The sequence below is a fragment of the Vanellus vanellus genome (assembly GCF_965231255.1).
Source record: "Vanellus vanellus genome assembly, contig: HAP1_SCAFFOLD_77, whole genome shotgun sequence".
In the NCBI taxonomy this organism is placed as follows: domain Eukaryota; kingdom Metazoa; phylum Chordata; class Aves; order Charadriiformes; family Charadriidae; genus Vanellus; species Vanellus vanellus.
This window is the reverse complement of record NW_028127638.1, coordinates 429,801-437,767: the sequence shown is the minus strand read 5'-3', so window position 1 is coordinate 437,767 and position 7,967 is coordinate 429,801.

The window sequence follows — 7,967 nt, the reverse complement described above, 5'->3', positions numbered from 1 at the left end:
ATGATCAAGATTTGTGTAGTCTAAGTTTAGCCACCCTAAGGTTAGGAATGTAGTTTAAATTTCTCATGTAGGCTCTCTGTTGGAAATGGAGAGATATAGGCACTCTTTTGGGGCTATTTATTGAATCATAAGACAGTGCCAAAGACAGGTGAGAGGACTCACTTTCCCAGAGGTGCTCCGTGCTCTCTGCTGGCTGTCTTGAGTGTCTACAGGATTAGATGCAGTGATACACCAAACTTTTATATTACTAAATGTAGATTAAATAAATACCCCCTTGAAGTGTCTTGTAAAAGGTAGTAACAAGAGAGTTCCGTTTTGTTTTGAATGTTGGGCTTTATCCAACATAATTAAGGTCAGAGGAAGACAAGCTAATAAATATTTACCTCCCTTAATATGTTTCTCCTTATTCTTGGCCAAGTGGCATGACTGAAGAAAATATAATTAGTTTATTCAATGAATCAGTAACAATATAATTCCACTATAGGAGGGAGAGTTATGTTCTTAACATGACAAGACACCAGAGTAATCAGTAGATTAGGCATGAAGAATTGCCACTGACCTGCCACGTGTAATAAAAAAGAATATTATTGTTTGTTTTGTGTAAATGTGCGGGATAAAATCTTGATAATACTGAGTCGTTGTTGGGACGGACACAACACTGGACATCAAGTTGCAGCAATCCAATTTCTTTACTTAACAAGCAGTGCTTTTTTATATTCTTTTACCCAGGTGCTTATCTATGCATATATTCTAGCATTCTACTTTTGCCCGATACGCTCTCACATCACACACTGTTCATGCTGTGGTCAAAGCCAGGATGTTTGCCAACCTTTATCTTTTTACTTAGCTCTTCTCAGGACTCCCCAGTCTCTTCAAGGGTACACGGATATCTGCTCAAGGTCAACGTTAAACTCGTATTCTGATCCCTCGGACCAGCCAAGGTTTCCCACAGGATAGAATACCCTGTTGGTCAGTTTTGGGTCACCTGTCCTGTCCGCTCCTCCCTGCAGGTGGGACCCCACTATGCTTTTCCGCTTCCGACCCTCCGACGGGGCAAATAACAAAGTTGGTTGGCCTTGTCTGTTATGGCAATAAGTATAAGCAGGAGCCTCTCTGCATCCCATGCCTGGGCATCAGCTATAAACAATTGGTCTGATCTCTCTGAGAGAGTGAACACTGTCTGCACAATATGCAGTTATTTTAGTAGATAGAAGAGGCCCCGCTAAGAAGCGAAGTTACTGAACGAAATTGGTTCTGTTTTATCTCAAACCAGGACAGTCTCCATCCACAACCTTGGGGGATTCCTCATATACAGGGGTGAAGAGGTGGAGGGTCAGATGTACACATGCGGCACGGGCTGCGTTAACCCCCGTGCCTCCCACTGCAGTAATGACCGCAGGCAGACGTACTGTGAACCAGACATCAAACCTTTAATGAATTAAGAAAGAGAGAGAGATGTGGGAGAGTGGGGCTGGGGCTGGAGTGGGTGGGTGCGGGTCGCATGCGGTGGGGATGCGTGCTCCACGCCTTCTCTATCAGCCCATGAAGAGAGGCTGGGGGAGCGTGGGGCACTTTGCCCCCCAGCATCCACCAGGTTTCTGCGTCGCTTGGTGGCCATGGTGTTGCCATCAGATGCCCTCCGCTTGTTGCTGCCCATGTGCTGCCTGCTGCTGCCCACTGCGGCACCGTCCCGCTCCGGCGTTCCCTCCCACAGGGGTTTGGAGTGTTTTTCCACCTAGCACACCACCATCTTCCTCTTCTTGGGTGGGATGTTGTCCCACGGGGAGGTCTCTTGCGTCCTGGGGGTGCCGTGTGGCGCGGGGCGCTTGGCCTGCTTGCCACCCGCCTCTCCCGATCTAGGCACAGCCTGGCAGGAGACAACGGCTGGTGGCAGCAGCGAGCGGGTCAAAACCTCCTGGGACTGCCTCCTCAGCAGCTCCTCCAACAGTTGGGCCATGCGGGGTGGCCGATGCTGGGGGACAGCCGGGGGTCTGGCCAGGGTTCTTGGCAGCGGGTGACAGAGGGTTCTCAGCAGGGAACTCTCTGGAGGACTCTTCAGGGGATCCTTCCAGGGACTCTTCACAGGACTGTCCTTTAAAGTCTTCTCTGAACTCTCCATGGAGGGACAGCTTTGCTGGTTTTGCTGCCTCGGCTCGGTGGTGGCCGTTGGAGGGCCCCGTAGGCAGGCTCCTTGAGCAGGCTGACCTCAGAACTCGTTGCCGATAATACGGCTATTACAGACGTTATGAAGGCCGAGGCTTCGCGGGGATGGGAGGACTCGGCCTTCACCGCCTTCAGCACTGTGCGTTCGGTGAGGATTTTCTCCCCTATTCCTTCTCCTTCTCTTCCTCCTCCTCCTTCTCTTCCTCCTTCTCTTCCTCTTTCTCCTCCTTCTTTTCCTCCCTCTCTTCCTCCTTCTCCTCCTCTTCCTCCTCTATCGGACTGAGGGTTGGCTGCCATCTCTTGGCTCTGCGTCCATGTTGTCTTTTGGGCATTGCTTTGCCCTTGGGTTGGCTGGTCATGGGTTGGTTTGTGTCGGAGGAGACCCTTGGGACCACCAACCGCCGCCTGGAAGGACACAAAGGGAGAGGTCTACCTGAGGACACAATGGGTTTGGGGCTGCTTTCTGCCCCTCCCCATGAGCCACGTGCCTCCTCATGTAGCCAGCAGCAGGTTGGCTGAGGAAACCCCCTGTGCCGGGACCCTCATCTGACACACAGCTGTCCCATTGTCCCTAGACCACGCTGGGGCTCTCCTGAAGAGCTGGAGAAGATCCAGCCCTGTGAAATGGGGGTGTTCCCGGCAGCCACATCCCACCCCTCCAGGTGCTGCCTTCACCACTCTTGGGTGGTGATGACCAAGGAGCATTCAGGGCTGGGGAACGGGCTCTTGCTGGGTCAGAAAATCATGGAATGGTTTGGGTTGGAAGGGACATTTAGAGGTTCATCTAGTCCAACGCCCCCCGCTGTCATCGGCAGGGCCACCTTCCAGTAGACCAGGTTGGTTCCAGCCCCATCCAACCTGACCTTGAACACCTCCAGTCAGGCTGATGGAATGGTTTGGGTGGGAAGGGACCTTTGAAGGTCCATCTAGTCCAACACCCCTGCCATGAGCAGGGAGGTCTTCAACCAGATCAGGTTGCTCAAAGCCCCATCCAACCTGGCCTGGAATGTCTCCAGGGATGGAGCGTCTCCCACCTCTCCGGGTAAAATGGCCCCGTGCAGCCGCCCACCCTGAGCCTTCAGCCTCACCTGGCCAGAGACCTTGTCCTCTTCTTCTTCTGCAGCTCCAAGATTTCCCCGAACTGTGGTGTTTTGCTTTGAGTCGGGCTCGGAGCAGCAGGAAAGGGAAAACCGGGAAACCCCACTGGAACCAGAAAGAAGACACCTCCTCAGAAGAGCGTCGCTGTGACGCTGCCAGACCACCCAGGGACACGCAGGGGGTGCTCAGGCCCCTTCCCAAAATGTCTGAGGGTTGGACATTCTGCTCCTCTAGCAGCCCCATCGTGTCCTCCCCAACACCAGCACCATTTCCAATGTGGTTTTCCGACTTCATCATCATCATGATGGTCAGGAAGGAGGAGCCGGGTGGTGCCGGGGAGGGGACAGGTGTCATTTCTGAGGGGAAGAGGGGGAGGAGAAGGCCTTGGCCCACCATCCTCCCACTGTACCCTTGGGCACATCCCACCCCGGGGCTCTCTTTTGGTGACACCAACAAATCGTTAGGACAAAAGGCCCTCAGGAGTTGGCCTGAAGCTTTGGGACAAGTCGGAGCCTTTTGGCGCTCAGCGTTGGCCATTTCCCCACAAGATGGCAGAAGTTGGCTGCCCGTCCCATGGAGAAGAGCTGGGAGCTGCTTTACCTTTCCCACCTTGCTGGAGAGGTGGCAAACTGTCTTTTCTCGTCTGCACATCCTCACCAGGGACTTGTCTCGAGGTCTTGAGGAGAGCCCTGGGTGGGTGTTTGGGCACACACTCCATCACAAACCTGGAAAGAAGGAGAAGACACCCATATGACCCATGGCACCACCAGCACTTGCCACTTGCTGCGGCCACTTGCCCGCAGGCAGAGTTTGGCATTGCCATGAAGGCCATTGACTTCCCAAGTCTACCACATCCCATCCCCAAGGACGGGCCTGGGAAATGGAGTCGCCCAGCAAAGAAGTCCAGGCCACCACGGGAAGAAATGTCATCCAAATTCCTCTGTCTTTCCCCTCAGAGCTGCCTTATGGGAGTGACTGCGGCCTGGAGACATCATCAAGAGTCGCCGCCTGGTGTCCCCAGGACACCCGCAGCGGCACAAGGAAGAGATGCTACCTTGGGCGTTGGCATCAAAGAGCGGCTACAGCCGCCAACGTACTCACTTGGGAAAGAGGATGACACGGCCGGAGAAGCTCAGTGAGGCCACGGGTACCACTGGGGACACAATCATGTCCTGCAATGGAGGAACACAAAGATTCAGGACATCCTCAACGTGGTTGAAGCACTGCACACTGGAGGATGCCAAAGACAGCAGGACATCCTCAATGTGGTTGAGGGTCTCAGTGTTAGAGGAGGCCAAAGATGGCAGGACATCCCTCAACGTGGTTAAAGCACCCCACATTGGAAGAGGCCAAAAATGGTGGGACATCCCCCACATGGCTGAGGCACTCAAGTGTCGGAGGAGCTTGAGGCAGCAAGTGTTGGCAGGACCGTAACTCTCACCTGGACCGAGTGGCTGAACGTGTCCTGAGGGACCCCACACAAGCAGTGCCAGAACACTGCCGTGGGACCGCACGCACCACAGAGAAACCAAAATGCTTACCTTGAAGACAACCTTCTCCAAGTTCTCCTTCCCAGACAGCCTCTCCAGGAAGCTGCGGTAGAATTTCACGCGCACTTTCGTGCCTTCGATGAGGAGCACCCCCACCTCCCTCAGGATGAGGGCCACATTCTCCCCCTTCCCCAGGCAGTGCGAGAGGAGGGTCGTGGTGCCTTGGATGCAGTCCACCACTTTCTGCCGGGACACGGCGGCTGCCACGGCCACCTTGGAGTACTTGAGGGGCTCCAGCTCCTTGTTGCCTGGAAGAACCACAGGAGAAGGATGGAGACGCTCACCCGGTGGCCCGTGTCCTACAGCTTGTGTGTCACAATCATTGCATTGCCCCCAAAAAACTCAAAACCACTCAATTATTGGACTTTGGAGTTGCTTCAGAGAAGATGACCATGCAGTCAGCCATCTTACCGGGCAGGTAGTCCTTGTTGTCCATCAGGTTGTGGACAACAGCAAGGTTCCTGGCCAGGTGGAACACCGGCTTCTGGATAGTCAGGGTTTCATCTCCGACCTGGACGCGTTCGAGGACAGTACCGAAGGAGCCAAGGGTGGGAATTCGGACGCCCTGCAAGTGGACGAGAAGGGTGGGAGGGTGAGGACTGGCTAGAGGGAAGATCTGGAGGTGACCTCCCCCATCCAGGGATGGTGCTTCAGGCTGGATCCTGCCCTCTCCCACCGTTTGGAGGCACGAGCTGGGCGGTGGGGAGAACTTTGGGGAGGAGATGTTGAGTCCTTCCCCTCCTCAGGAGAAAAAACCAGCACTGGAGTTTGGGCAGAACCAGGATGAGGCCATCCCGGAGGGGTCTCCAGCGACCTGGATCAGCCCTACCAGAAGTGACACCAACATTGCACAGGCCCCGTTTGGCCGTCAGTGGGGACTTTTGGGGTGAGATTCCTGTTTTCTGAGGAGTTGAAGGGTGAGAGCAGGCCACGCCCCAGGGGGATCCCACCACCCCTCATGGTGCATGAGGAGGACGTGGGTGTTGCACCACCTTGTGGAGCAGGAGTTGGTCTTGAATGTAGCCAGCCACTGCATCCCAGACGGCCGTTCGCTCTGAAAAAACAAAGAAGAACCAGGTCAGGCCCCATCTCCACCAGCTCTCAGGTCCACCCCAAACATCTCCCCCTTGAGCCACGACGCGGTGGCAGACGCCAAGTGTCAGGGCTGGCTCCGAAATGGTGACAAGCCCTTGAGTCTTGGCTGTCGGAGAGGTGGCTGCGGTTGGCCGTACCTTCAGCGGTGACGCTGGACATAGCGAAGGTGTGCTCCATCCCATCCCAGAAGTCCATCTTGGTCCGCCTCACGCTGGCAGGTCGGTTCTTGGTGGCGACAGCCATGTTAGAGGTCATCTTATGGACGTTCCTCCAAAGTGTGGGACCCACCACCCGGTGGGCCCTTTTATACCCCCTGAGTGGGTGTGCCACGCACCTCTTGTGACATCAGGGTGACATGTTCATCGCTGATTGACTGACCGTGGTGACACGGCAACCGCCAGCCTCTGGTGGGGTGGCCATTAGCAGGGAGAGCTTCAAGCAGCTCAGGATGCTCCAAGCCCCGTCCAACCTGACCTCGGACCTTCCAGTCATGGACACACAGATTGGTTTGGCTTGGAGGAGACATTTGAAGGTCCATCTCGTCCAACCTCCCCTGTCTTTGGCAGGGGCATATTCCAGTAGAGCAGGTTACTCAACGCCCCATCCAACCGGACCTTGGATACATCCACTCAGACCCACAGAATGGTTTGCATTGGTTGAGTTGGATTTTTGGGTGGTTTGGGTTCCAACAGACCAGGTTGGTCCCAGCCCTGTCCAATCTGACCTTGAACCCCTCCAATCAGACTCATAGAAGGTTTGGGTTGGTTGAGTTGGATTTTTGGGCTGGAAGGTTTGGGAACCAGTAGAGAAGGTTGGTCCCAGTCTCATCCAGCCTTACGTTGGACACTTCCAGTCATAGACCCACAGAACGGTTTGTGTTGAAGGGGACCTTTGAAGGTCCATCCAGTCCAACCTCCCCATCATCGGCTGGGACACCTTCCAGTAGACCAGGTTGGTCCCAGCCCCATCCAACCTGACCTTGAACACCTCCAACCGGACCCAAAGAACAGTTTGGATTGGATTTCTGGGTGGTTTGGGATCCAGTAGACGGGGTTGGTTGCAGCCCCATCCAACCTGACCTCAGACACTTCCAGTCATGGACCCAAAGACTGGTTTGGGTGGGAGGGGACCTTGGAAGGTCCATCCTGTCAAACCCCCCAATCACTGCAGTGGCCGAGAATAAAAGTAGTGCCACGAGTGGGGCGGGTGCTCCTGCGTTATTGTATCTCATCCTATTGTATTATTTTATCTCTTTCGTTTATTTTGTTTTTTCCTCTTGAGCTGTTGAGCAGAGATGGTTCTCGTGCTCTCTTCCCATCTCGGGGGGGTCGTTGGGCTGCGGCGTGGGGCTGCAGAGCCCGGGAGGAGAGGACAACCCCGAAGAAAAGGTCCCCTTGCCGCCCTCCACCAGCAGCGGTGGGATGGGTGCAGGGACCCTCCTGCCATTGGCTTATCCCGTCCCCTGCGGGAGCCTTTTTCTGCAGCAAACCGACCCAAAACGACAACGGCACGTTGGTGCTTCTTGCTAAATGGGGACGGGGGAGAAAACCAAATCTATCAGTTTGTTCTGTAAGGATGGAAGCAGCGCATCCCCAAACAGGGCCAAAATCAGGCGGCTTTTACAGGATGGGGTTTTGCAAAGCTGCTGGTGCCAGTGCCCCATGGTGACGGTCAGAGGGGGAAGAAACTGGTTGAGCCCTTAAAAAGAGGAAAAGAAAAAGGCTCGGAGGAAGGGAAAGGTGCAGTGCCGGGGTTTCCTTGCTGCTGTTCCTCCGGGATGCCCGTGCGCGTCCCCTCCACGCTGCCCTCCGGGCAGGACCGTGCTCGCTGCTCCGGCTCTGCCTCCCTGGAGGGGAAAGGTCCCGGCGCAGGAGAGTCCCCATCTCTCCCCCCTTCCCAAAAGAAACTTTAATTACCGGAGAGGTACATTATTACGCCGGTGACCCACAGTGGCTGTGGGGCTGGGGGGCTGTGGTACCAGCCCTATTGCTGCCCTACCCTTAAAATGGAATTATACACTTCTAATATAGGACAATTTGGTTTTCTTTTTTCCATTTTGTT